The 26888-nt window shown below is 43.4% G+C and overlaps 1 protein-coding gene across 7 annotated transcripts in view; it reads right to left on the bottom strand.

The window, feature by feature from the left end:
• LOC140185132 (G protein-activated inward rectifier potassium channel 4-like) overlaps positions 1–25391 on the bottom strand; it is an 80215-nt gene extending 54824 nt beyond the window's left edge. For 3 of the 7 annotated variants that reach the window (XM_072238460.1, XM_072238457.1, XM_072238461.1), the window contains exons 1-2: positions 25260–25391; positions 11483–11582 (exon numbers count right to left, since the gene is read on the bottom strand). The gene's annotated coding sequence lies outside the window, so the exon portion shown is untranslated. Of the gene's footprint in view, positions 1–7711; positions 7815–11482; positions 11583–25259 lie in introns of all 7 variants that reach the window. The other 4 variants (XM_072238463.1, XM_072238459.1, XM_072238462.1 and 1 more) reach the window with 2 other exon arrangements.
• Between the last annotated feature and the right edge of the window lie 1497 nt (positions 25392–26888).

Here is a 26888-nt window from a genome sequence, read left to right as displayed (position 1 = left end):
GAGTCGCGGAGTAATGATGCAGCTCTATAAAACTCTGGTTAGGCCACACTTGGAGTATTGTGTCCATTTCTGGTCACCTCACTATAGGAAGGATGTGGAAGCATTGGAAAGGGTACAGAGGAGATTTACCAGGATGCTGCCTGGTTTAGAAAGTATGCATTATGATCAGGGATTAAGGGAGCTGGGGCTTTACTCTTTGGAGAGAAGGAGGATGAGTGGAGACATGATAGAGGTGTACAAGATAATAAGAGGAATAGATAGAGTGGACAGCCAGCGCTTCTTCCCCAGGGCACCACTGCTCAATACAAGAGGACATGGCTTTAAGGTAAGGGGTGGGAAGTTCAAGGGGGATATTAGAGGAAGGTTTTTTACTCAGAGAGTGGTTGGTGCGTGGAATGCACTGCCTGAGTCAGTGGTGGAGGCAGATACACTAGTGAAGTTTAAGAGACTACTAGACAGGTATATGGAGGAATTTAAGGCGGGGGCATATATGGGAGGAAGGGTCTGAGGGTTGGCACAACATTGTGGGCCGAAGGGCCTGTACTGTGCTGTACTATTCTATGTTCTATGTTCTATAACAGGTGGGCTAATTTCAAACAATAGTGAGTGGACTAATTGTAAAAATCCCTATCGCATGGGATACAGTAACAGAGAAACCCACGGGTGGACAAATCACTGGGTCCCAATGGCCTGCATCTGTACCCAATGGTTTAAGGGAAGTAGCAGCAGAGATGGTGGACCCTTTGATTGCGAATGTTCAGAACTCGCAGAATTCCAGGATGGAAAACAAAGTTCAAAGAGGGAAGAAGACAAAATGTGGGGAACTACAGGCCAGGTAGTTGAACATCTGTGATTAACAAGAGTTAATGATCAAAGAGGAAATAATTGATTATTGTTTAGGAAATCAAACCCAGTCAACATGATTTTCTGAAAGGTAAATCATGTCTGACAAATTTGGTTGAATTTTTTTGAGAATGGGACAGGAGAGCTGTTAGAGGGGAAACTTAGATATAGTGCATTTAGATTTACAAAAGGCATTTTGACAGGATACCATGTAAGCGGCTGGTGTATAAGGTACTGGAGGAAGTCTGTTCGCATGGAGTGTAAACCAGCTCTCACATAGAAAACAGTTGGAATAAATGGGTCCATTTCAGGCTGGAGGGATCTAACTACTGGAGTGCTCCAGAGTTCGGTCCTTGGCCTTCAGTTGTTAAATACTTACATTAGTGACAGGCAGGAGGAAATGAAATATAAGGTTTCCAAGTTTGCTGATGATAGGAAAATGAATGGAAGAGCATTTGTGATGAAGCCATTTTGATTTTTCAATGGGATATAGATAGATTTGGTGATTGAGTGAAAGTCTGAGAAATAGAGTTTAACAGACTCATAGGAAAGTACAGTATAGAAACAGGCCCTTCAGCCCATTTAGTCCAAGATGAACCATTTAAACAGCCTACTCCTATCGACCATAGCCCTCCATACCCCTCCCATCCATGTACCTATTCAAACTTCTCTTGAATGTTGATATCAAAATCACATCCACCACTTGCACTGGCTGCTCATTCCACACTCTCACCACTCTCTGAGTGAAGAAGTTTCCCCTCATGTTCCCCTTAAACATTTCATCCTTAACCCATGACCTCCAGTTGTAGTCTCACCCAGCCTCAGTGGAAAAAGCCTGCTTGTATTTACCCTACCTATACCCCTCAAAATTTTGTATACCTCTATAAAATCTCCCCTTAATCTTCTATGTTCGAGGGAACAAAGTTCTAACTTATTCAATCTTTCCTTATAACTCGGGTCCTCCAGTCCTGGGAACATCCTTGTAAATTTTCTCTGTACTTTTTCAACCTTATTTATATCTTTCCTGTAGGTAGGTGACCAAAACTGCACACAATACTCCAAATTAGGCCTCACCAATGCCTTATACAGCTTCAACGCTACATCCCAACTCTTGCACTCCATACTTTGATTTATGAGGGACAATGTGCCAAAAGCTTCCTTTAGCCAAAACCCTATCTACTTGTGACACCACTTTCAATAAACTATGGACCTGTATTCCCAGATCCCTTTGTCCTACCACACTCCTCAGTGCCCTACCATTCACTGTTTAAGACCTAGCCTGGCTGGTCCTACCAAAGTGCAACACCTCGCGCTTATCTGCATTAGGTTTCATCTGCCATTTTCAGCCCATTACCCAGCTGGTCCAGATCCCACTGCAAGCTTTGATAGTCTTCCTCGCTGTCCATTACACCCCCAATCTTGGTATCATCCACAAATTTGCTGATCCAGTTAACCAGGTTATCATCCAGATTGTTGATATAGATGACAAACGTCAAAGGACCCAACACGAATCCCTGTGGCACTCCACTAGTCACAGGCCTCCAGTCAGAGCGGCAACCATCTACCACCACTCTGAGCCTTTCTTAAACAGCAGAACAACATTAGCTCTCCTCCAATCCTTTGGCACCTAAACTGTTGCTAAGGCTGATTTAAGTATCTCTGCTCAGGGCCCTGCAACTTCTGCACTTGCCTCCCACAGAGTCTGAGGAAACACCTTGTCAGGGCCTGGGCATTTGTCATGTTGATTTGCTCAAGACAGCAAATACCTCCTCCTCTGTAATCTGTATAGTGTCCATGACCTCGCTGCTGATTTGCCTCTCTTATATAGTCTCTGAGCCCGTCTCCTGAGTAAATACAGATGCAAAAAACATGTGTGGAAGCATGAGATCTTGCTCTTTAGCAAGTGGAATCAAAAGGTGCATTGTTACATAAATGAAGAGAGATGGCAAATGAGTGATGTTCCGCGGAATCGAGATGTTCTAATGCATGACTCATAAAATATTTGTAGGCACGTCCCCCAAATAGTTAAGTAGACAAACCATTTGTTAGCCTTTATTGCCAAAAGCCTTTGAAGGAACAGAATAGGGAGAGTTTGTACTGGGTGTTGGTGAGACTACACCTGGAATACTGTGCAGTTTTCGTCCCTTAACTAAAAAAAGATGCAGTGGCATTGGAGAGCCTGCAGTAAAGGAGAATCACCAGACTGGTGTCTGGGATGAGAGGGTTGGCCTAGTATAGGGTGGGGGGGGGGTGGGAGTTGTTGCTGGACAGTTTAGATCTGTATTCCTTTACAGTTTTTTTCTGGAATGAGGGACTACCTGATTCAAACATGCAAAATCTTCAGAGGGTTTGACAGAGTAGATATTGGATATGTTTATTCGGGGGTGTATCACAAAAAAAGTGGATAGAACTGTTAAATAAGGAGCTAGTCATTTAAAACTGGGGTATCTGGAAATTTCTACCTTCAGGGTGATTGAAACTGGAATTTTCAGCCTCTGAGATTTGTGGAGACCAGGTCATTCGGTATATTTAAGGTTAAGATAGCTGAATATTTTAAAGATCAAGAAATCGATGATTATGGGGAAATGGCACAAGGGAGGAGTTGAGATCAGCATAGATCAGCTATGATTATAGTGAATTAGGTGGGGGAAAGCTTGAGGGAGCAAATGGCCTTCCCCTGCTCCTATATTCTTGTGTTCTGATGATCTGGTACTTCAGATTCAAAAGGGCCCCACATACATTCTTCATCCCTACGTCATTTTTAAGGAAATCAATTATGGAATCTCTAGTTTAATTCAGCTAAGTGAATGCTAATTAATTTCCTCACTATTTTTCAACTAATAAAATGTTTTCTTATGTTTGTTGTGCATTGTTGCTGGAGACGCATTGTGAAATGTCCATCTTATTAAATAAAACATGCTTGGGACTCAGACAGCATTTTCTTAACTGCAGCCATTATACCAGATGCTCAGCCTGCGTACGCTGTGTGTTGCTGAAGGCAAGAAATCAAAACAGCCAAATGGCCATCAGACATTAGCACATAAAACAGATGTCCTGCTTGCTGCCAATTTAAAACTGTCCTGAATTATTGCCATTTTGCTTGATGCAGTTTACAATTTTGATCTTTTTCAGTGTTTCCTGGAGCTTAGACACATGATGACTTGTCCTGCAGGGAGCACTGCACCCACTGTGACTACCTGCTTTTGACAGGATTCTTTTAGCAGCTGCAGTGTCAGTAAAGCAGTACTGTCAAGGTCAATCCCACTTTGATACGTATAGTAACAAACTAATGCACCAAGTATATCAGATGGAAATAAACCTCTTCCTGAAAATCCTTTTTTTACCTAATCTTAAATTAAACAGCAAGGCATAGTAGTTTTATACATCTTTAGGTTGTGAAGCAGTTGATTATTGAAAGACAATTCGATGTCTGCATTTTGGTATTTCGTGGGATATAACACACTTCTCTGTAGCGTGCCATGGGAAAGAGGAATAATTTCATTTTCTTTGCAACTAACTTTCCCAACAATACACAACAGTCAGTTTGGATTGGCAACAACATCTCCTCCACAATCACCATCTGCACAGGTGCTCCACGAGGCTGTGTGCTTAGCCCCTGCTCTACTCGCTTTATACTTACGACTGTGAGGTCAAGCACAGATCCAATACAATATTTACATTTATTGATGACACCACTGTAGTTGGCCAAATCAGAGGTGGTGATGAAGTGGCATATACGATGCAGATTGAAAATCTGGTTGAATGGTGCCACAACAACAACCTCCCACCCAATGTTAGCAAAAGCAAAGAGCTGATTATTGACTACAAGAGGAAGAAGCCAGAGATCCATGAGCCAGTCTTCATTACGGAATTGGAGGTAGAGATGGTCAGTAACTTTAAATTCCATGGTGTTAAGATATCAGATGATCCATCTTGGGACCAACACGTAAGGGCCATCACAAAGAAGCCAAAACAGCCACTTTACTTTCTTAGAGATTTGTGCAGATCTGGCATGTTATCAAAAACTTTGACAGACTTCTATAGATGCTGACTGGTTTCATCACGGCCTGGTATGGAAACACCAATTCCCAAAAATAGAAAAGCCTCCAAAAAGTGGATACAGCCCAGTCCATCACAGAAAAGCCCTCCCCACCGCTGAGCACATCTACAAGGAGCACTGCCACAAGAAAGCAGCATCCATCATTGGTGATGGCCACCACACTCTCTTTTCACTGCTGCCATTGGGAAGAGGTACAGAAGCCTCAAGTCCCTCATCACCACTTCAGGAACAGTTATTACCCTTCAGTCATCAGGCTCCTGAACCAGCATGGTAAATCCACTCACCTCAACTCTGAACTGATTCCATAGGTATATGGACTCACTTTCAAGGACTCTACAACTCATGTTCTCAGTATTTATTTATTAGGTTTTTTTTAGTATTTGCACAGATTCTCTTCTTTTGCACATTGGCTGTTTATCAGTCTTTGTGTGTCATTTTTGATTGCTTCTATTGTATTTCTTTGTTCTACTGTGAATGTCTGCAAGAAAATGAATCTCTGGGTAGTCTATGGTGAGATAGACGGACTTTGATAATGAATTTACTTTGAACTTCTCACACCTCACATTAACATGTATGAGGACGTGGGAGGAAAACCACCCTTTCTCCGGGGAAGTACTCATGAGTTTCGAAGTTCAAGGTACAAGCCTTGTCAAAGTATGTAAACATTAGACTACCTTGAGATTCTTCTTCTAATAGGCAGCCACAAAACAAAAAGAATGCATGTATATATATATATATATATATTAAAAAAGACAGTCTATCACTCAATGTGCAGAGAATGAAAACCACATCGTGCCCATAGAAAAGGACCCATAAAAAAATAAAATAACCCATAAAAAAAGACTTTCGAACACCCAATGTGCAATGAAAAAAAAACATCATGCAAACAGCGACCACAAGCAGATAGTGACTTATTCAATCAGGCCCGGTGCTTAACTCTCCATCTGAACATCAGGTTCCGCCGCTTTGAGCAGTGATCTGAAGTGGCCTGTACTTGCTTCGGGCCTCAACACCCCGACCTCTTCAATCTGGCCCAGTGATTAATTCTCCGTCCGAACAACAGGTTCTGCTGCTTGGATACACCAGACTTTGCCGCCTCAATTCGGCCTGTAAATCTCTGTCCGTACAATGTGTTTAGTAGCATCGACACGCTCTAGGGCCTGGACTCCGCAGCTTCGACTCGGCCTGTGCCCGACCTTTCACGCTCTTCCATACTCTCGGTGATGGGCCCGCCGCCTCACCTTGCCTGGGCTCTGCCACATCGAATTGCCTCCAAGTCCAAAGGGAAGTTACAGACTATTACTTACGATGATCATTTGCTAGAAAAAGAGTTCAATCCTTTTGTGAGATATTTCCATATCTGAGAGGCATAGATAGAGTGGACAGCCATTGCGTTTTCACCAAGAGCAGCAATGGCCAATACCGGAAGTCATCTGTTTAAAGTGAGTGGAGAAAAGTTTTGAGGAGATGTCAGAGGACCATCGATCATTAAGCACCCTCATCAACCAAGACGCGCTCTTTGCTACCATTAAGTAGGAGGTTCAAGAGCCTGAAGACACACACTCAATGTTTCAGGAATAGCTTCTAGCCCTCCACCATCAAATTTCTGAATGGACAATGAACCCATGTATACTACCTCACTGTCTTTATTTTCATTTTTGCTCTCTTCTATACTATTTATTTACTTTAATTTTTTATATACGGTGGATTCTGGTTAATCGGGACATATCAGGACCAGTACATTTTGGCCCAATTAAGCATCTGGCCCAATTAAGCATCTGCCCCAATTAGAAGGAATTTCATGGAAATTATTAAAGAGGTACGAAAGAGACAGACTACTGTTTAACTTAATAGCACATTATGTATTTAAATGAAATACAGAACTAATTAGAGCACTACCAATACTACTACAGTGCTATAAAACTGTGTATTAATTCATAATGGTTATTGACGGTGGAATTTATGCAGTGTACACTGCTGTATTCTTTTGATTGACTGCAAATGTACAAAAATCAGTGCAGACACCTAGTGCAGATAATGGACTGCCTTCATTGCCTTCCTGCATGAAGTAGTATTGTAATCCAGCAACATAAGTGATGCTTGGCAGATAGCTTTTAGTTTGGTCCAGTAGGGTAATTTTATCATTTACTATTTCTGCCCTCAATAAATAACTAGCAGAGCCATAACTGTGGTTGCTTTCCTCTTGGTGTTGGCTGAATTCCTAGTATTTCAGATATCTGTGGATGCAGAGGACAGTTTAAACTTTTGTCAATTTACCACCCTAAAGATTCATTCTGTACCTAATATGCAATCTTTTCCATAGTATTCCAACTGAAAATATGATTCCACTGCATTTGATTTTCTATAAGAGGTGGGGCAGCTTCATGTTGAATCAGGACCCATTGTTGTGTGCGTGCACACAAGAGATTCTGCAGATGCTGGAAATCAGAAACAACGCACACACACACACACACACACACACACACACACACACACACACACACACACGATGCTGGAGGAAACCAGTGGATCAGGCAGCATCAACTAGAGGAAATGAACAGCTGATGTTTTGGGCTGAGGCCCTTCATCAGGACTGGAAAGGAAAGAGGTAGAAATCAGAATAAAAAGGTAAGCGGCATCTCCAGTCAAGTTGTACCAGTGCAGTCTTAGCACTGTCTTCTACCTGACAGTCTGGAAATTTGCCCAGAAGTGACCTATTCAGAGAAGTACAAGTCTTGCTAACCACCCCAGTCAAGCTAATCATACAATCATTAGAAGCAGACAAGAGCTATTATTGATCGTACTTACAAGTGGGACTTGTGTGTCAAAGAGTCTGCTCCTCAATGACCAGTTTGGGTTGGCAAGGTGAGAGAGTCTGTCCTTTACAATTTGGCTGGAGATACAGCTGAATCTGAAACATGGACAATTATCACTACAACTGGGACATTGTGTGGTTCCATGGCCTTTGCTCCATTAAGGTCTCACTCTTGATATCATTCAGACTGAATCAAACTGGCTGGAAAGTGGCAAGAAATCCGAGGCGGATCATCCACTACACATTTCTCACTGAATGTGTTTGCAAGATGCTTCAGCCTTGCCTTTGATCTCACTAGTTGGGTCCCACCATCATTAAGAATGGGGATAATTTTGGAACCACCTCCTGGCACCTGTTTTATTGTCCACCCATTATTTATGACTAAACCTAAGCGCTCAATCTGACCTTCTGTTTGAAAGATCATTTAGCGATATCTATTACACATTATCTATGATAAAATCCCGAGATCCTAGAGGTACATAAGGATGGCGATAGAGAGAATAGATCCCCTGGGAGATGGACAGACTGTGTGTGGAACTAAAGAAAATGGGAGAGATTTTTAATAAATATTTCTCTTCAGTTTTCATTGTAAGGAAAACAATGGAAATGAAGAAAATGAGGCAAATGAGTTGTGTTGTCTTGGACTGTATATTGAAATATTCAAAGTACATATATTATCAAAATATACAGTATATAACCCTGAGACTTGTATATGAATTGACAGGAAGGAGATGCTGGAGACCTTAAAGTGTATTAAGGTGGATAGGTCCCCAGGGCCTGACCTGGTGTATTCTTGTACCTTGTGGGAAGCTAGAGAAGAAATTATGGAGGCCCTTGCAGAGATTTTTGCTTCATCTCTTGCCATAGATGAGCTTCCAAGGACTGGAGAGTGGCTAATGTAGCAGCATTATTTAAATTAGCAAATACAAGCCAGTGAATCTGACGTTGGTTGTGGTTAAATTGCTGGAGGGGATTCTGAGAGATAGCATCTAGCAACATTTGGAGAGACAGAGTCTGATTTGGGACAATCAGCATGGCTTTGTGTGTGGGAAGTCATGTCTGACAAATCCCTTGACATTCTTTGAAGAAGTAGCCATTATGTGAGGGCATGGCAGTGGATCTTGTCGATGTGATTTTAGAAGGCCTTTAACAAAATACCTCATGGCCAGCTAGTCTGGAAAGTTATATTGCATGAGATCCAGAGGGAGGTAGTGGATTGGATTCATAATTGGCTCACTGCTAGGAAGCAGAGGGTGATAGTCAAGTGCTGTTTCTCAGTCTAGATGTCTGCATCTAGTGGTGTGCCACAAGGGTCAGTGTTGGGACCTTTCTTGTTTACAATTTATATAAATGATTTAATGTAAATGTACAAAGTCTGGTTAGTAAGTTCGCAGATAATACTAAAAATATTGCGGTATAGATAGCATAGATTATGAAAAATTACAGGGAGATCTTGATCAGTGAGATTTGTAGGCTCAGGACTGGCAAATGACTTTCAATCCAGTTAAATGTGAGGTTTGTATTTTGGAAGATCAAACCAGGGTGGGACTTATACAGTGTGTTCTATTGCAAGGCCTTGAGGAGGTGGGGTATTATGGACCAGAGGAGTGCCTGTGATTAGTTCACTGAAAGTGGTATTTCAGGTAGACAGGGTGGTGGAGAAGGTGTTTGGAATGCTGGCCTTCACTGGTCAGGGCTTTGAGTACAGGAGTTGGAAAGTTATATTGCAGTTGTATAAAACATTAGTCAATCCTCACTTGGAGCACTGTGTATAGTTTTGGTTACTCTGTTACAGGAATAGAACATAGAACATAGAATAGTACAGCACAGTACAGGCCCTTCGGCCCACAATGTTGTGCCGACCCTCAAACCCTGCCTCCCATATAAGCCCCCAACTTAGATTCCTCCATATACCTGTCTAGTAGTCTCTTAAATTTCGCTAGTGTATCTGCCTCCACCACTGACTCAGGCAGTGCATTCCACGCACCAACCACTCTCTGAGTAAAAAACTTTCCTCTAATATCCCCCTTGAACTTCCCACCCCTTACCTTAAAGCCATGTCCTCTTGTATTGAGCAGTGGTGCCCTGGGGAAGAGGCGCTGGCTATCCACTCTATCTATTCTTCTTATTATCTTGTACACCTCTATCATGTCTCCTCTCATCCTCCTTCTTTCCAAAGAGTAAAGCCCTAGCTCCCTTAATCTCTGATCATAATGCATACTTTCTAAACCAGGCAGCATCCTGGTAAATCTCCTCTGTACCCTTTCCAATGCTTCCACATCCTTCCTATAGTGAGGTGACCAGAACTGGACACAATACTCCAAGTGTGGCCTAACCAGAGTTATGTTATTAAACTAGAAAGAATGAAGGTAAGACTTAGCGGGATGTTGCCTGGACGTCGATGCCTGAGTTACAAGGAGGGGATGTGTAGACCATAGTTTTATTCCCTGGAATGTAGAATATTTTGAGGGGTAGCCTGATAGAAATATGTAAGTGAATAGGGTATAGACAGGGTGAAAGCACATGGGGCTACAAACAAGAGGGCATAGGTTTAAGGTCAGAGGTGAGAGACTTAAAAGGCCCATTAGGGCAGCTTCTTCGCACAAAGGGTGATGCATATTTGGAATGAGCTGCTTGAAATAGTGGTTGAGCCAGACACACTAGCAACTTTTAAAAGCCATGTGGATAGGTACATGGACAGGAGACGTTTAGAGTGGCCAAACATGGTAAGAGCTCACTGTTCAACTCAGTTACCCTGCACTAATTGGGCCAAAAGGGCCTTTTCCATGCTGTGTGACTCTATAACTCTATGACAGAGGAGATTCCAGTATTACAGCAGTTCAGGTAATGAAATCTCACTTTCACAGAGTTTACAAATGCAACCAAAAAATCTGAGATATGGAATTAAAATTTGCTCTAATAAAATTCATCTGAATAAAGTAAGTAAATAAATGGTTCCATCTCACATGGCCCCCATGTTATGGATGGCGCAACACTCTTACAAAATTGTCCATATTGCAAATTTCTATAATTCATTGGGGATCTTTTTCCCCAATGAATCTCATGTTATAAGCAGAGAAGCACTTGTATGAGAAGTTTTTCCTTCAACAGAAATGCCCCTATGGGTGTGTGTAGTCTATCAGCAAGAGAATTCTAATTGTGTTGTGGGCAGAAAAGAAAGAATCGTTTAATTAACTGGAAATGGAGATTACATTGTTTGATAAAAAGTCATTGTACAAGTATCAAAAGAAGAGATTGTCTTGTCAATTTCCAAAGCAGATCCCTTAAGTGGCCTCCCATTGTGAACTGGTAGACTGCCATCATTGCCCTTAATAAACTAGTTCAGTTTTCTGTATGCATTTTGTGTTTATTTAATTCTTTTTCACCTAAATTCCATAAGAATGTATTTTTATTCCTTATCTCAAATTTTTGGTAGTGGTTCGCGAATTAGTTAAGGATGAATTTCCATTATCCAAACTGCCATAACATTGGGGTACACGAGAAAGGAAGAGAATGGCAAAGGTAAGTAATCTCTTAGAAGCTCAGAGAAGAGAAATTATCAACAAGAAAGTGGTAGGGATGTTAAAAAAGTATCTTGTATCTGATTTAAGTACAGCAAAAATAACAGATAAGTAGGAGGGTAAGGCAGATGCGAGCTTAAAAGAATATGCATTACTACAGAAAAGTAACACACAAATTAAAACTATGGGCTGACAAATTCCCTGGACTTCATGGCTTGCATCATGGAGTTCTAAAATAGGTACCTGTGGAGATAGTGAATCCCCAGATTGTGATCTTGTAAATGTCCTGGTTTCCAGAAAGCTTGTAGCAGATTCAAGATTCAAGTTTGTTTCATGTCATTTCCTGTACACGAGTGTAAAGGAGAACAAAATAATTGTTACTAGAAAAGAGCAACAGGAACATTACTGTTCAAGGAGCGAGGTAGAAAACATGGCCAGTTAGCATAACAGTTGTCAGGGAAAAGCCATTCTTTTAAGTGATAATGGACAGCTACAAAAGCATAATTTCATTAAGCTGAGTCAACATGGTTCTATGAAATGGAAATTGCATTTAATAACTTTATTGGAGTTCTTTGAGAATGAATCTGGCAGATTAGATAATGGAAATTAGTAGATATAGAGCATTATGGTTTCTAAAAGGCAGTTGATCAGGCATCTTATAAAAGCCTATTGCAGACAATAAAGGCTGATGCAGATACATGGATGGAGAATTAGTCAATGCACAGAACGCAATGGGTCGTAAAAAAGCAGGCAAGATCTAACTTATGACATGTTGCATGCACTTGCCCTGCAGCCCCAACTAATTTCAAGTCCATATTAATGACTTAGATGAAAGGGACTGAGTGTTATGTGTCCAAGTTTGTTGATGATACAAAGGTGGTGCATAACTAAATTGTTAGGAGGCACAACATACCTTCAAAGAGTCATAACAGGTTAAGTAAAAGATGGCAGTTGCAATATAATGAGAGTAATTACAAGGTTTCCCATCATGGTAAGAAAAACCTAAACTAGATTATCTACTGGTCTTCATTTTAGAAGCGATGTTATGAAAGAATAAAGAAGTCTTGGTGAAACCATCCCAGAGACTAGTATGTTGTTAAGTAAAGAAGGAAAAACAAATGAGGTCCACAGACAGGAGTTAAGAAGAATGAGAGGTGATCTTATTTGAAGCACACAAAGGCTTAATTTGGTAGATGTTGAGAGGATAGCTCAGTCACATAGTCTATCTGTACTAAGAGGAAAGGTCAAGCCAGTGAAACACAACAAAGAAGATTATCTCTTCTCAGAGTGGTATAAGCATTTTGACTTCTCCAAACAAGAGACTATGCATTCAATGCTAACTGGGCAAAAAGGAAAATCAAAGGTTACATGGGTCAAGGAGGGAAGTGGAGCTGAGCAAAATGATCAGTTGCCACCTTATTGACTGAGTCATCGAGCTGTAGACCAGACTCAGCAGGCAGGCTCTCCAGCTCAGAACTTCCTTTGGCCAGAGAAAAATTCCTTCAGAAGAAGGGACAAAGTGGGGAAATAATTGAGGGTTCTAGAGATATGGGAGGTCTGGACAAATGGTATACAGGTTGGACCTATGGCAACGACAGTGCGATTGATAATTACTATAAATTCAAAGACACATTGTACTCTTTTTGAAAAGTAACTAGATGAACACAGAAGGTACTGAAAGCTGGAAAATGGGATTGCTCTCCATAGCATATTTTCTGCTGCCGTGGACAAGAAAGGCCAAAAGGCTTTTGTGGCTTTATTCCATGTCCTGTCTCTCTCTCAATATCCTTTCATCCTACGATACTTGCTATCCGAGATTTCATCTAGATCGGGTCTCTTGCACTTTTCTGATTTTAATTAGCTCACCATTGGTGGCCATGCCTTCACTTTCTTGGTCTTAAGCTCTGGAACTCCCTCCTGATGATGCATTGGAGTTGCTAAGAAATTAAACTAATTAAACATTATAGCTTATCTGCTGCAGGATTCAAACAGTATACACAACTGGGAATATGCAACACTATATAATCCACACAAAACCAGGCATATAGAAATACTTGCACCCCTATACCTTTTTTGGCACTGCAGTCAAGAATATTTCCACACTGTACTGTACCCATACAACAGGGAAAATTATCTCATGTAGGAATGGAAAAATACCATAATACATCATGCAGTAACAACTGAGAACATACAGTAGGAATATAACTTAGCCTTAAGATGGATGTACAATTGGATACAAGCTAACCCTCATAGTCACAAGGCAGGCTACTCCTCAGTCTTCTCTCTTTTGTAGAAAGAAGCCCCAACTTGTTCAGTCTTTCCCAACTAGGTACAACCTCTCAGTTCTAGAATCATATGAGTAAAATAATTTTGTACCCTTTTCCCATGCCTGCATATCCTTCCCAACAATAAAGGGGCTGAGAATTGCTCTAAGTGGCTGAAAGTTTATGGAAGTTTAACATCACTGCTTTCAACTTCTTCTCTCTGTAAATTAGGTGACATAAGGACACCAGTGTGGCATTGTAGCAGTTAGTACAACGTTTTACAGTGCAGATGACCCAGGTTCAATTCCTACCGCTGTCTGTAAGGAACTTGAACGTTCTCCCCGTGACCACGCAGGTTTCCTCCGGGTGCTCTGGTTTCCTCCCACAGTCCAAAGATGTACCGGTCAGTAGGTTAATTGGCCATTGTAAATTGTCCTGTGATTAGGCTAGGGGTGAATCAAGGGATTGCTGGGCATCATGGTTTGGGGGGTTGGAAGGGCCTATTTCATGCTTTATCTCAATTAATAAAATATAGAAATAAATAGGTAGAGCTGCTGCCTCACAACCCCAATGACCTTTCGATCTTGACATCCAGTGCTTTCTATGTGGAGTTTGCACGTTCTCCCTGTAATCTGGTGAGTTTTCAGTCTCTCACCATTTAACAGATATTCTGCCTTTGTCATGTTTACTAAAGTGAGTGACTTCACATCTTTCCGCATTATATTCCACCTGCCATGTTGTCATTCACTTTACCCATATCCTCTTGAAGCCTGTTTACAACCTTCCACTGTATTTACCCAATTTACTATTCACAAACAGTATGAAAATATGACAGTTGATGCCCCTCAATGAAATCATTGAGATAGATTGCGAATATCTGGTGATCCAGCACTGATCCCTATTGTACTCAACGAGTCACAGCCTGACAAGCCTGTTCAGTGCTTGTCCTTGCTTTCTCTCCAATAGCCAATTCTCAATCCATGTTAGTACATTACCTCCCAATTCCATGCACTCTTGCATTACATACAAACATAAGAAATATGAGGAGGAGTAGGCCATCTGGTCCATCGAGCCTGCTCCGCCATTCAATAAGATCATAGCTGATCTGGCCATTGCAGAACAGTTGCCAATGTTGAAATCCACTACATCCATTGGATAGATAACTATTCTACCAGTCACATCCTCAAAGGACTCCAACAAGAGTAGTCAAGCATAATTTGCCTTTCTCAGGTTAATACTCTTTAAATTTTTTTATTGACATACAGCGCAGAATAGGCCCGCCTGGCCCCTTAAGCTGCATCACCCAGCAATGCCCCAATTTAATTCCAGCCTAATCACGGGACAATTTACAATGCAATTATTCATAGGAAGTTCAGTTACTACATCCATCCTTTTGAATTCTGGCCTTTTCCCTATCACTGATGTAAGCCAAACAGGTTGGTAGCTCCCTGTTTTCCCTCTTTTGCCTTTTTAAAGAATAGTTTCATATTTGCTGCCCCCAGCCCACACAAACAATTTCAGAATCAACAGAATTGGGGGAGATGTCCATTATCAATCTCATACTTACCATCTTCCCTTGTTTTATTTTTGACTAATGCAAGTGTCCCCAGAGTTAAGGCTCTTTGGGAAATGGAAATTCACCTTTTCTGTATTCATTTCCCAAAAATCTGATAATAGGATTGATGGTAGAGAAATTTGCTGTCAGGGGAATTACATATCATTTTTTGTTTTATTTTCAGCTTGTATTTCTTTACGCATTAGGGTTTGCATTACAGAAACCTGAGTTGCATTACAGAAAATTGTGGTACATATTGTTTTCTGGGGACACAACACCCCTCCCCTGTAACATGGGCATTACCCATATTTACCGATATTTAGTTCCTATGATGCTTATTTGTTCACAGTTCAAAGTAAATTTATTGTCAAAGTACATATATGTCACCATGTACAATCCTAAGATTAATTTTCTTATGGGTATACTCAATAAACCATAATAGAATAATCATAATAGAATCAATGAAAGACTGGACCAACTTGGGTGTTCAACCAGTATACAAAAGATACAAACTGTGCAAATAATAAATAAATAAATAAACAAACAAACAAACAATAAATATCAAGAAGATGAGATGTAGAGTACTTGAAAGTGAGTTCATAGGTCATGGAAATGTTTTAATGATGGGGCAAGTGAAGTTGAGTGAAGCTATCCCCTTTGGTTCAAGAGCCTGATTGTTGAGGACTAATAACTGTTCCTGAACCTGGTGATGTGAGTCCTGAGACTCCTGTGTCTTTTCCTGATGACAAGAGCATAAAGAGAACATGTCCTGGTTCGAGGGGTCCCTAATGATGGATGATATGTCACTGGTCACATGAGCTCTTCTATTTCCAACAGACATAAATTGTTCCTCTGCTATTTCCAATTCCCAGTATAAATCCTCCTGTGACTCTCTGGAAGGGGCCCACAGGTGCCCTCGCAAGTCCATTTCTTTTTACATACATTTAATTTGTCTAGGATACCCCCAGGATATCTTTACTCCTTTGACTGCTTTAGGTGACAGCCAAAGTTTCCATGGCCTCAGCCATCCGAATGAAATGCACTACCCCCTGCTTTAAGTAAGAACAGAAAATGCTGAAAATTCTCAGCAGGTCAGGCAACATCTGTGGAGAGAGAAACTGAGTTACTGCATCAGGTCATTGTTGTTTCAGAACCTGATAAAGGGTGAAGAGGCTGAAAGTTAGTCATTTCCCTCTCAATGGACGGTGCATGACCTCCATTCTTAATTTCCACATGGTATCTGTTCTGAACTCCACACGATTGGACCTCAACCATCAGATCACTGTGTGACATCCACCTGGATGTCTTTTGGAATATGGAAATATATTAGAATAATCAAAACCATCTTTTATCACCCTATGTGCTCAGGCTTTCTCCCATATCCAAACACGTATAGGTTGGCGGGTTAACTGGGCGCTGTAAATTGCCATAAGTGTGTAAATGAGTGGTAAATCTGGGGGAAAATTGAGAATGTAGGACTTTATTTAAATATTACTGTTAAACTACTGTAAATGGGTGATTGATGAGCATAACCAAACAGTTCACAAGATGGAAGTGCAGCCGTAAACAGCTTCCACACAGCACGATATTTATTTATTTAGCGATACAGCATGGAGTAGGCCCTCTGAGCCGAGCCGCCCCAGCAAACCCCTGATAAACCCAATTAATCTTAATCTAATCACGGGACAATTTACAATGGCCAATTAACCTAAGCGGTACGTCTTTGGACTGTGGGAGGAAACCAGAGTGCCCAGGGAAAACCCACGCATTTCACAGGGAGGACGTACAGAGACTCTTTACAGAACGGCACCAGAATTGAACTCCAAACTCTGAAATGCGCCGAGCTGTAATAGCATTGCGCTAACCACTACACTTCCGTGGTGACCCCACAGTAGGCAGCAAATTTATCCTGCTGGTCTCCCAATGCTCATTTGTATGGACAGAAGGTATATGATGGGCTTTTATAAACCTGGGAGGAATTGTATGAGGGAACAAGGGAGTTGTTTCAAGCACTGGTGTTCAGATTGTGTTTGTATACTTTCAAATAGCATTGATAAAGTATATCTTTAAATCATTGTATATCAAAGTACGAGGGGTGATTGATAAGTTCGTGACCTAAGTTAGAGGGAGTCAATTTTAGAAAACCTAGCACATTTGTTTTTCAACACAGTCCCCGCCTACATTTACACACTTAGTCCAGTGGTTGTGGAACATACGGATCTTGGACCTCCAGAAAGTGTCCACAGCAGGGGTGATTGATAAGTTTGTGGCCTAAGGTAGAAGCAGATGAGTTAAACAGCTCTCGTTACCTGCACATGCAGTTCAACTCTTTGAGTGATTATGCAGAAAGTTTGAAATTAATAACTCATCTCCTTCTACCTTAGGCCACGAACTTGTCAATCACCCCTCGTATACCACCATAAGCTTGATGGGAAAATTGAAGCCCATGAGATAAAATCAACATGACCACATGAAGGGTTTTTCACACTGGGAAATACACATTGCTATTACCAGACTTTAGAACTTGGGTCACTTCTATATTTACAGTTACAGCAACTGACAAATAACCATGTTGTGGATAAGAAATTCATATTACTTTATCTATAAATAATTCTATATTTGTATCTCAACAGATTCTCCTGCCTGTGCAACAGTGCCAATGTACTCTATCATGATCTTGAACCCCTTGTGTTCAATTTCTCCTTAACATTCTCAGCTGTAGATAATGGCCCCAATCCCCTGTATATCTTAAATTACTTGGGCTATTCCAGCAAATCTCATCTGACAGGTTTCTGTCACCTTGCCCTTCATCACAAAGAATTGGAAACAGTACTCCAGTTCCATTCATGAAGATTCTGCAACATTTCTTGCTTGTGTGCTCTTTACCTCCATTCATATAAATGATTTTCAATGCATTGAAGCCATTCCTCTCTTTCTGCTCTGTCTTCCTCCATTTACTTGATTAGAAACTTTCCTGATATTCTAATATTAAGCAGTTGAATCTAATTGATCCAAAACACAAAAAAAAACTGCAGATACTAGAAATCTGAAATAAAAACAAAGAAATGCTCAGCAGGTCAGGAGAAATCATACATAAGACATAGGAGCAGAGTTAGGTCATTCGGCCCATCGAGTCTGTTCCACCATTCCATCATGGCTGATTTATTACCCCCTCAACCTCAGAGAGAGACAGAGAGTTAACTTAGGTTGCTGTCTTATCACGAATGGATGTAATGTCATCAGCCTGAAATTTTAACTGTGTTTCTTGTTTCACCGATGCTGCCTGACCTGCACAGTGTTTTGAACCTTTTCTTTTGAATCCAAGTGACATCATGCCATCAATATATTAAGAAGTTCAATATGTCTGAGATGGGCAATGAGTAGGTAACTCAGTTATAACACCTCCTTATCAGCAGATTTTGTAGAAAGCAGATCTAGTTTTCAAAGTGTGAATTTTATGAGGTTGAGCAACCTGAAAATTGATGCAAATTAGAAAATGTGTGAACCACTCCAATTCAAAACAATGTTCAGTTCTTAAACGCTTGGCAGTCACACCTGCTGTGTGACACATAATATAGAACAGTACTGATAACTGGAGAGATTGAAAAATTGGAACTTACAAAATGCCTTTCGTGTCTTAAATTTGTTTACAGTACTTGGTCAATGAAATCTAAAGCAGAAATAAATGCAGTGTGTCAAGCGGAGTTAAAAATAAAGACCTGAAGAAGTTTGTGAACAAAAGTTTGAGACTGACAATTCATAATAGTTGAAAAAGCACACTTGAGAAGTGAAGTAAAAGAGAAAACATGAAAGTGATTTGCCAGAATAGTTACATTCCTCTTGTTAATGCCATAGAATCATAGTGCCCACTGACCATCAAGCACCTATTTACCCTGATCCCATTTTATTCTACCCACACGCCCATCAACCCCTCCAAGATTCAGACAGCCTTCTACAGACTTAGAGAATTTACAGTGACCAGATAACCCACCAACCTGTGGGATGTGGGAAGAAACTGGAGGGGAGCGCCCAGTGCAAACACCATGCACTGAGGTCAGGATTGAAGTGGAGTCACTAGAGCTGTGAGACATCAGTCCTGCTAGCCACATCACTGTGCTGGAGGACCTTGAAGGATTATAGGGATATGATGATAGGGATTATAGCTGTGCATGCTCTCCTTAAAGCAGAGAGGCTTTGGGGACTTTCAGAGTTGATTGATATCACAAAGGGTGCAGTTTGAATAAAAAATGGGCTAAATGGAAAGATTATTTGAAGACACTGATTGGATGTGCTTATGAAGCAAACCAATAACGTGAGGAGAAGTACTTTTTGTGACATGTGGCCAGGATCAGAAATGCCCGATAGGCTGATGGGAACCAGTTCAATGGCAGCTTTTATCAAGTGGGCTGTTAAATATAGGGGTATGGGATTAATGGAATTAGTTTTCCAAAGTGCTGGCATCGTCTCAAGACTGAATGGCTCCCTTCTTCATTGCAATAGGTGACAAATCTACAGTTATACTGTTTTCTATACTTCTGTCATATTTTCAAACAAAATCAGTGCTTCATCAACATGACATTCCCCTCCAAAAGTTCACTGACTTTTCCTCACTATGCAGGCTTTTGGTAGTTTTCTGTCACAGCGTCAGTAATGAATCTAAAGTTTCCCTGTCACCAATAAGCTAAGTGACCTGTTGTTCCCCGGGTTCTGTTGTGCCTTTTTGCAAATACCTGTATAGGAAATACATTGATCCTCTGGTACCACTCAATTTCTAATGCTGCAGAGCAACAGTTAAATCCTGAGCCAACCAGCTTTGTTCACTCAATCTTCTGATGCTTGAAGCCAATTTGTGCACAGCAAGGTCCCACAATATCAATGGGAGAATTTACATAGTAACAGCATTAATCGCAACATAGATTCATAATTCAGAATTATGAATTCGGGAAATACTTCCTGAAATCTAACAGACATAGTGACCCTTTCCCCAGCTCCCCCACAAATATGTCTGAGGCAATAAGACAGCAACAGTATTCCTGAGTGGAAGTCTCTACTCACCATCTCTCTCCCTTTGCTCCATCCTTCGACTGCCTCTCACCCTCACTCTGTTCTGCTAAAGAACTCACCTTAGCCATGTCTGTGAGAACTGTATAAAGCTCTCCCACCTCTTGCACTCAGCCCTGCACAGTCACCAGATGAATACTGCTCCCTACTGCTGTGCACCACAGGACCAGTCCACAGGCTCAGCAGAGGGACAACATGTGCAGGAGTGAGGTGCAGGCAAAGTTGACCTGCTTCGAAACCAGCCTCCATAAATATCAGGCACCGCTGTGTAGTGGGTGTGGGAAAAGGAGAAAAATCAGAGATGGAGTTTAATCCAGAAAAATGCGAGGTGATGCATTTTGGGAGCACTAAAGAGGCTAAGGGTGTATGGGGTGTCCAGAGAGGGGCAGCAACTCTGGTGAGGGGTCTGGCTGTGTCCATTTGGGGCAGCTCACTCACTTTTGAGCCCCACCGGACACTCAGCTCCCTGGTGAGGTAGGGATGTGCCTGTCCTGGCATGTTAAGTCAGCTCTGGCAAACTGGGCGGATGAGATCTACAGTGATGCCCAACTGAAGGTGCATCTTCAATGCTCGTGGAGAACGAAGGGCATAACAAGGCACAAAGGAAGTCATTGTCTTCCGCTGCAGCCAAGGAAGACCCTAGTTTGTGACGACTACTCGTATCACTGGACCTGTACTCCTGGGGTCAAGAGAGTGGAACTGTCCTGGTGGGACAGCTTTTCCACTTCAAAAATGATTCTGCACAGGTCTCTTGACATTGCTGGGCAACCAACAATGAGGCTAGGGTCTATGGGACCACTGAGGAACAGAGGAACCTTTGAGTGCAAGTCCACAGATCCTAGAAAGTGACACTTCAGGTAGATAATGTGGTTAGGGCCTTCTTTAATCAGGGTACTGTATGCAGAAGTAGAGAGATTATATTTCAATTTGATAAACCCTTGGTCAGACTTCAACCTGAGTACTGTGTGCAGTTCTGGTTACCAAGGTGCAGGAGACATATGATAGCTCTGGAGAGGGTGTAGATGAAATTCCCCAAAATGTTGCTGGCATGGAGCATTTCAGTTGTGAGGAGGGACTGGTGAGGCTGGATCGATTCTCCCTGGAACATAGGATATAATTGAGCTATCTAAAATTCTGAGCAGTATAAACAGTGCAGACCGCAAGAAAACACTACTCACAAGGGAGGTCGATAAAACTGTAGATTTAGGGTAAGGGGGAAGAGATTTTTTATAAGAGGATCTGAGGGGGGCTTCTTTCATTCAGGAGGTGGCAAGCATTCGGAGAAAGTAGTCTTTCTTTAGCGATAACTGGATTCTTTACAACATTTAAGAAGTGTCAAGACACGCACTTTAATTGCTTAATCATGGAAGGTTATCGACCATGGGCCGAGTGATGGGATTAATGCGGATGGAGAGTTCGAATTGCCTTTTTCCATGCTGTACAATTCGACGACTCTGGTGGTACTTTTAAGACTGGGATTGGAAGATATTTTGTTGACTTGGACACGAATTCCTATAGTAAAAAGGGGTTAAGGTAATCTAATTGAATGGCCCTATGTAATTATTTTTTAAATAATTAAAACAAAAAAAAATAAAAAGGGAAGATTGTGCGCGGGCCCCAGGACATGCTCCTGCCCCTGATGTACCCACTGGTCTGGGAAAGCCTCAATCAGTCAGCACATTCAGAGTCCCTTCTTCAGATACAGCTGGGCAGGAAGGTCGCCTGGCGGAGGTGGTGGGGGTGTAGTTGGGATGATGGCACCTCCGTGAACCTGGTACCTGAAGCCCCGTGATCAATCATGCTCAGGAGTAGAGCAACCAGGAGCCCAAGGATCAGAATGGGGGTGGGGGTGGTTTGCGGGGCGCAACTCCACCACATACCCCCGCTGCAGCCTTATATATTCCTGATGGACAGAAAACATAGGCTCGTGCAGGCAGCAACAAACAAAAAACCCGAATGCTGCTGGGTGAGCTATTTGTCTCGCAAAAGAGAGGCTGGAAGTTCACTGCAGAGTTCCCGCTTCGGCACCGCATTCAGTCCGGCTCGGTCGGAGTACACGGTGACATTCAGTCCCGCCGGTCCTGCAGCAGTTGGCGCCAGTGCATAACAATTCCTCAAGCAGCGAGCTCCTTCCAGCCGGGTCTCAAGAGGCAGCACACCAACAATAAACACGGGAGGAAGAGAATCATAATAAATACAATCGGCTGCTTGGAGAAAGCAAACACGTCTCATTCGGCAGGTGCAGGGAATGGAAGCCCAGAGGCAGATCCTCACACAGGGCTTTGTCCTGTGCCCGACTGACCAGTCTCAGTCAGCAGGTCTGGCTGCTGCAAGGAAGAATTCTGATTGACAGGACGGGAATTTAATATTACACTAACTCGTAGGAGCTGCAGGCACCATTAGACGATGTCTGCGTGTGTCCGAAGACAGAATTATCAGAGAGATTGGAAAGATAATAAATAATCCAATTTAATAACACTATTATCGTTGTGCAGCAGTCTGGCCTCAACTAACGCCGTAAATAATGACATTATCAAAAGGATTAATGGCATTCTGACTCGGCTCCAGGCTAATGTTTACCGCGGAACGTATGGGCTCCAGTCTACCCTCATAATTCTAGTGTGTATCCGTGTAAGGAGACTAGTAGAGCGCGGACAGCGGTCAACGCGCAGGATTTCCAATCCCACTACTGCCGGGCATGGCTCTCAGAATGCCCCTTTCCGGGGAAGTCCAGACACCGGGCTGGCGCCCAAGACAATCGAGGTCACTTCATCAGAACTGTTTTCTCTTTCCAAAGAAACTCTCAGCTCGATCTGCTGACAGTTGCCAGCATTTATTGTTTTTGTTTTCAGATTTCCGGCATGTTTTTTTTCAATTAATGTTTGCAGTAATACTTATGCAGGACTGAGCTGCTTGCAGCATCCAAATGGTGGAGTTCGGTCAGTTTGTGAGTAGGAAGGGTATAGGGGACCGGTCAGACATTGCGACTTGTGCGACATGCACGGCCCATAGTAGGTGTAGAGTGTTGGACAGGGACAGAGCTCCCACCCAGCGCGGTGTCCAACTCTGATCACACTGGCTGGTTTCGGCATTATTGTATGTGTGAGCCAGGTTGGGAGGGCTCGCCTTCAACCCGTCCTCCTTTAGCTGAGCTGCTACCGGACCGTCCGGAGACAGATGGTCAAAATTATCGCGGGAGTTTGCAGCGCCAGAGCGGCGTGTGCAGAAGGAATATTTGCAGCTACGTCTCAGCAGATGAAATGAATGAAAGTCGGAGGAGATTGATGCGAGCTGAGTGACTGAGCAGATGCAGTTCAGAGGCCGATACACACTCACCAGTCCATGACTCGAACCCTTCACTGACCCCCGCAGATACCAGCTATTCCATTGTAGTACCTGACCGCAGCAGTAGGTTCCCCTCTGTCCGCGGTAATTTAAGGTTTCATTTGCCCCTCTCGGATCTACGCCACCCCCAGTCTCCCCTTTCTCGTCCACCAGTCCTTGCCCCACATTCAGCTGGCGCTACCACACATTCCCCTCCCTCTCTCACCCACCTCAAACGAATCAAAGACTTCTCCTTTGTCCCCTTCACCTTTCCATTCTTGCTCTGAATCACATCTATACAGTATCCAACTTTCCCTAATTCCGATAAAACAACATCCATCTGAAACAGCCCATCTCTCTTACACAAATGCCTACTGAGTACTACCGTCGTTTTCGATTGTCTCAGCCTCAGCAGAGGAAATGGAATAGGATCCGTCTCACTATCCACACCCGGGAGAGTCCGGGTGTATGAACAACCCGCCCGGCAGAGTCAGGGTGTACGGAACTCACCAGCCAGGGAGAGTCAATGTGTATTGAACACCCCGTCCCGAGGAGAATCAGGGTGTATGGAACAACGAGCCCGGGCAGAGTCAAGGTGTACGCACACACATCCGGAGAGAGTCAGTATGTACGGAACACCCCAGCCCGGGGAGGGGACACTCCCCACGAAGACTCGATTACAATGCAGCGGTTACTATGAAGAAAATGACATAGTCGGCTAGTTCTGTGAACACGCATCTTCACTTTGGGCAGTCGCTCTAGACCACGGGGATTTGATAAGAATGTAGATTTTGTAAATATGTTAATAAACTATTTTAGAAACCAGAATGACCATGCATACATTTACGGGGCAACCCCGAGTGCTCTCCAGTGAGTCCCAACCTCCGCCCTTCCAATTCCTCCTAAATATTTCATTCTTAATCCTTTTATACAATTCCTTCGGAAAGTTACCGTTTCCGATGGCTCCAGCCCCGGGCTGCGCTTTGACTGTCAGTTCTCCGGTTACCGACTGTCCAGTAACGGGACCCAGTGTGTTCCGTGGACCCCCATCCCCCATCACAGGCTACACAGTCCCGAAGCGAACGTGAGGTGATGTGTGGGAAAGGTCAGCCTCCAGGACAATGACAGATGGTCACTTTGTTCTGCTGTGCTGACAGGATCTCCGCAGACCTGCAGCGCTGGCACACCAGAAAAATCCGCACCGGGCTAACACATCTCTAGGAGACATAACAGTCCGCGGGCCGACCCGGTATCAGAGCCGGGAATCGGGATTAACGGCATTGGTCATCCATTCCCGATAACCTTCCGTATATCCCACTCTCCTCTCACCCCTCCCGGTAACACTCACCCCCACACACTCTCCCCTCTCCCCAACCCACGGTATGTGTTCGCACTCCAGCTGGTGAGCGGATTGCAGAGTCAGGTGAGTACTCCCTGCTACGGCTCAGGGCTCGACCCGTTGCCGTGGGCAGCTCCGGCTATTCAGGGCCGATTGTCTCTGCCGGTCAGTGCGCAAATAACCAATCAGGTCGTAGAGCCCTCCGCTCCCATGCCCCTTCCCGTGCTCCCTCCCTCCGCACGGGGTTCCCATCCGAGCTCGGCAACCAACCCCCTCCCCACACACTCATCCACATACACCAACCAACCACCAACTTTCTCGAGCTGCAAACCCCTCTCCTTACTCCAGCCAGTCGTGGAGGAGGGGGGCTTGCTCTGATCTCAGATCCAAACCATCTCCCCCCCCCCCGCACCCAACCCCGTCCCCAACCTCCGGAGTCGCGCCGTAACCCTCAGCCGACCGCACACACGGACTTACAGCACGGCCGACGGTCCCGCTCCCTCTCTCGATCCCTCCTCACTCCATCACAGCGGCTGGCCACTGTCCGCCCGTCCCAACAGCTGCAGATGGATGGAGAGGACAGGGAGCGAATCATAAATGGGAGAGAGCCGGAGCCATGTGATGTCAGCATCAGCCACCGTCACCGTTCAGTCGTTAGCGCTGGCGAGGTGTAGCGGTGATTCCCAGCGCATTCTGCCTCACTCTCTCACCCACCCACCAACCGACTCCCGTACCCCTACTCGTTCCCTCTATCGACATCTGTCCATCTATCTGCCACCTGTTCTTGCGGGTGTTTTTAAAGCTAACCCGATGTGTATCTTCACTGGGTCACTCTCTGCCTCCCCTACATTACCGCCACTGCACAAGGGAAGCTTGTCAGCGGGGTGTCTTTACCCCATAAATTCCAGCCATCTCCGTGAAGCTTCCGATTTCTGGTGGACGTGTGAAAGCGTCTGTCAAATGAAGGCGGTTCAGGAGATCACCACACAATTTGTGTTAATGTTCGGATCGCTGACAAAACGTACATTTACAGTATCTCTCACCTCCAACTTCCCTTGTGTAGGTTGAGCTCTCCAAAACCCTTTTGAACCGCTGCTCTGACAGGAGTAACAGTATTTATACAATGTGTTGGGTCCAGGGATCTGGGCTGTGACCATCATCCAGTTGGATATCACTTGAGGGACTTGCTCATAATCACATTCCCATTCATCTGCTGCCCTTCTGTCTCTTGATGTTGGAGGTCATGGTTCTTATCAAAGCAGATTATTTTTCAGTTAATGACATTGGAACAAAAGTCAGCCAGGTAGTAAAGGGTATGGTGTGGTATACCTGGTCTGGCTGGGTTGGCAAAATACTTTGTAGAATCACTCACCACAAGATGCCTGCATCTCATCTGCTTCTGTAACATTAGTTTGACAAATAAATTTTTAATTATGTTATGCCACTCTTCCCCATTTGACATAAATTAATTGAATTAAGTAAAGTTATTTGAATCAAGTTAAGTTTCTCTTTAATGATGACCCCTAGGTTGTTGATGGTGGGTTACACAAATAATAATGCTCTTGAATGTTAAGGGTGGCAGATAGACTCTCTCTTGTTGCAAATGGTCATTTGTGTAATGGAACAGGATTAATTGCTTGTCAAGATGGAATTGAGCTACAAAACTGTGGCTCAGATTTAGTTTTTTTAGGTTCATAGGGATGGTTTTGGGGACAGAGAGGGGAGTTAGGGTCAGAGTAAGGTTTAGGGACTAGGATGTGGAGGAGTTAGACATCAGGCCGGAGGTTAGGCCTCCACACTCAAAGGTGAGTGGCCTGGTATGCGATGAAGAACATGCACAGATATTAGTCTGTCAAGCGCTGTGGACGAGAATCAGCAAGGATAGGGGTTGGTGGCCCACTGGGTCAGTGAATCTCCCCAGGCCAGTGGGACCCAGGATTGGAAGTCCATGAAAGCCAGTGACTCCCCCCCCCCCCCAAGCAGGCGAGTTGCTGAGTCCAGAGTTCAAGGCCCATCGTCGGTGAGTTCAGAGTTCGAGCTCTGGAGTTCTGGGTCCTGTCATCAGCTAGTCCTGGGGTTGATACCAAAGGCTGAAGCCCGAAGGTT

The sequence above is a fragment of the Mobula birostris genome, chromosome 20, assembly GCF_030028105.1.
Source record: "Mobula birostris isolate sMobBir1 chromosome 20, sMobBir1.hap1, whole genome shotgun sequence".
NCBI lineage: Eukaryota > Metazoa > Chordata > Chondrichthyes > Myliobatiformes > Myliobatidae > Mobula > Mobula birostris.
The sequence above is the reverse complement of the archived record's forward strand: the minus strand, read 5'-3'. Positions and strand labels throughout refer to the sequence as shown.